We start from the raw sequence: 4,135 nt of genomic DNA on the forward strand, positions 1-4,135 counted from the left end.
AGACTTCTCTTTCTCTTAGCTTCCCAACAATCTACTGCACTATCATTTATTTAATGATTAAGGGTGTAGATTAATCTTCAACCTACTGAATGTGAACACCTCAGGAGAATTCAGAAATAGTGTCTGATCTCTTAAACCATCTTAATGAGCATTGGTGAATTGGACCAAACAAATCTTCCAGCAAGTCCATTTTATGTTATTGTCTGTATAGGAGAGTCTCATCTTTCATCAGAGTTACAATGATCTCCATGAAAAGGAAAATCTGTGAATTCGAGACTGATAATAAAGATTCTTCTTTCCCTTAGCCTTTCATCCATTTGTTGTACTATCTTTCATTTTTATTAATGATCATGAACTAATCCAGTAATACTGCAGCCTACTGAATGTGTGTGTCATGAGAGTGGAGTAATAAGGTATCTTTGGATTGCACGGAGAGAGAGTGGGGGATGGCAGGGTGCCACGAATCCTTCCTTGAATAGCAAAAGTACTGGTAGACAACTAAAGGCATCATCTAAAATCAACACCTTTAATTTGAATCAGTGAAGCTGTCCAAGCCAAACCAAGTAGCAAGGGACAGAAGCAGTGGGATTGAAGTGAAACATGAAATTCTCCTATGTTAATTCAGCTGAGCTTGGTAACTTCCAGAGAACAAATCCAACTGCATTCAGCAGTATTCTTCAGCATAGAAAACATTCTATTTCTGCACTCCCTAATTTAGCTTTGTTTCTTTCTTACCATCTTTTTTGCACAAATGTGCAATCTTACGTTCAGTGAATATTGAATTGCTATTGACGATCACATTCAAACCCAGTTTAGCTTTCAGTGCATGATGTCTTCCCAGCAGGCTCAAGGCAGTGCACATTGCTGCTGGCCAAATCATTGGAGTCTTGGGATGTGTGTGTGTGTGTGTGTGTGTGTGTGTGTGTGAACTAGTGAATTAAACAAAATTGTCATCGAGCAACTGGCAATGAGCAATTCTCTAGTTTGAGAGAAAAATGTTGAAACAGTTTCTGTTATGAATATAAACTACTGATAATCAATCACAGCAGCTACGAGTGCATTCATTTCTTATGTCCGTAACAAAAACATTATGGGAAAAGACTGAAGGATGGCTGCTTTTAATCGAATATCCCCAGAATCCTGCTATTAAGTGCTTCTAGCAGAAGGTTATTCATTTCAGAACAATCATTTAATTCTTCAAAAATATCAAGGCTCAAGTAGTATTTGAAAGATGTATTTGCCAAGGGATTTATTATCCACTAGCTAAAGGTAGCCAGTGTTGAGCTAAGAGATTTCTATGTATTTCCTCCCACATCCCTTCATTAACAAATCCTTCCACACTTCAAATGTAATAACTTTTTAAGGATTTCCACTTATCTGGAACAGCCAGGATAGAAGACAACAATGTTTTCTGGTCAATATTCCACATGATTCTCATGAGCATATCCTCTTTTTCTCATGAATATAAGAGGATTAAAATATTGTTTCCCTCTTCCAAAAAAAGAAGAAAAATAATAAACTTTTAGCTATGAATAATAAACATTTGAGGAATAAAATTTCAGTTTATTCTTTAATTGCCTCCTTGTTGTTTTAGGTATTTTTGTCTTTCAAGCAAACTGCATAAAGAAGGCAGAACCTGATCTTATACTTCTTTTGAGTATTTCACAATACCTTTTATAATGGAAAATGTACTAGACACATAGTCAGAAGACCTGTACTTATGTCACAGCTCTGTAGCTTACTAGCTGTATGACCTGGCAAGCATTATGGGGCAAAGGAAACCCTAAAGTCTGAAGTTCATGTTTGAGTCATTTTTCAGTCATATATATCCAACTCTTCATGACTCCATTTGGGGTTTCTCTTGGCAAAGATGCTGGACTGATTTGCCATTTCCTTCTGGTTTTACAGATAAAGAAAGTGAGGCAAACAGGGTTAAGTGACTAGCCCAGGGTCACGTAGGACCTAGTAAATGTCTGAGGACATATTTGAGGTCAGAAAGATGAGATTCTGAATAACTGTGCTCATATCCTACCTCTCATACTTAATTTTTATGCAGCCTTGGGTGAGTCTCTGATTCTCAGTTTGTTTATTCATAAAATGAGGGGATTAGACTAAATGGCTTCGACATTCCCTTCCAGCTCTAAATCTATGAACTCAGACTTTGACCAAATTCTATCTAAGCTTCAGTTTCCTCATCTATAAAATGGAGTTGATAATACCTATCCTGCTTTCCTATATAAAGATTATGCCATTATATATGTGGATTGTTATTATTGCTATTTATTGGCTTATTAAATGTAAGATAGCATATAGGCAAATGTTCAACTATACAGTATAAACTAAAAAACCCCATAGGTTAGGGAAGGCAGAAATCAATGGAAGCAAAAGCAGTCAGGGAAGACTTAATGGAAGAGGTTATATTTGAATTGTACTTTTAAAGGATGGGTAGGATTTTGACATGTGCATGGAAGAAGGAAAGTGGGATGGAATATAAAAGCAAGGGTTTGGAGGTAGGAATAAGCATAGTATAGAAGAGGGACAACAAAGAAACCAGCCCTTTTGGATAGGCAGGAATGTGATTGGGAGTCCAAAGAAATAAGAGTGGAAAATTAAAGTAATGTCAAGATCTCAGCATAATGTAGTATAGAACACTCCCTAATTCTTTTTATTCTGAATTTGTTTCTCTAGGGAAAGAAGAAAACCTGAATGGTCTCCAAGAAGCAGAAACCCATGCTGTGGAAGCTTAATAAATAGTTCAAAAGAAGTGGGGAATCCTGACTCCATCCAGAAACTCAGAGGCCTAATTCTGAGGAAAATGGCTTTCTGTTCAACTTTTTAGACTTTTGCTTTTTCTCTTTTTGTGGAGAGGATATTCCTCCAAAAGTTGAGAGTAGGGGAAAGGCATAATTCTCTCTTTCCCAAACAAAAACAATCAATGGTAACTTGTAGCTAAAGATCATGGAAGACATAAATATGTGCTTTCCTAAATGGAAATTTCCTAAGAGTAAATTCTTCTGGCCTAAAAGAAGGGCCAGCACAATAGAGTTCCTGCAGAAATACATGACAAATCCAAACATTTTCTTGCACACTCAGTCCCAGAGAGTAGTCTATAAAAAATGTTATTGTTGTTGTTATTCAGTCATTTTCAATCATATTCAACACTTCATGATCCCATTTGGGGTTTTCTTAGCACAGATACTGCAGTGATTTGCCACTTCCTTCTCCAGTTCATTTTACAAATGAGGAAAGTAAGGTGAATAAGGTTAAGTGACTTGCCCAGGGTCATGCAGCTAAAAAGTGTTTGAGGATGGATTTTAAATTAGGAAGTGAGTCTTCCTGACTCTGGGTCTAGAACTCTATCTACCGTGTACGACCTAGCTGCCCCCATGAGAAATATTTTTGAACCCCAACTGTCTCTGAAGAGATTGGAGGCTTTTGGTTTCTTACACAATATGACACCAGAAGATAGCCTTCAAGCTAGAAAAGGGAAATTTCTTAGTCAATAACAGCTCTTGGGGCTGCTTTATGGGTAATCTCACCTTCTAGAATTCTACAATCTTGCATACTAGCCAGAAAAGGCAGAGGAAGATGGGATTCCAGTCAGAAAATGGAGATTTTGGGTGGCAATGGTAGCCTTAATATTGCCTCAAGAGTACCCTCTAAGAGTGAGAGTTCATATATTTGAGAGTTCAAATAACTGACTTTCAGTTCGTAGAACTGACTCAGTGATCACTGAATAGTGATGGTATTTTGTCATTTTGAAAAAAACAATGACAGTCTCTCATATGTTCCTTGCAGTTGCAAGTCGTGGGGGAAAGGTAGGTACCTTGTCAAACCCTACTATTGCTATTAATTATTAAAATAGTACAGATCTAGTGTGAGGAAGATTGCCTTTCCAGCAATTCCAAAATGTGTCTCCTTCCAGACAGCAGAGGATCAAAATTTGGGGATCACAATAAGTCCAGAAGGTTCTAAGCAGGATTCTAGAAGAGCTAGCTATCCATAGGACTACCAATGGACTTTGCTAACAGAAATATCATTTTCTTCCAAGGGGAGCTATTGTAAGTATTATCTGTCTTTTCAATATCTGTTTCCAGATTCCTATGAGTCCCTTGGTTCTTCTATATTTACTGTA

Source organism: Gracilinanus agilis, chromosome 2, assembly GCF_016433145.1.
Source record: "Gracilinanus agilis isolate LMUSP501 chromosome 2, AgileGrace, whole genome shotgun sequence".
NCBI classification, from domain to species: domain Eukaryota; kingdom Metazoa; phylum Chordata; class Mammalia; order Didelphimorphia; family Didelphidae; genus Gracilinanus; species Gracilinanus agilis.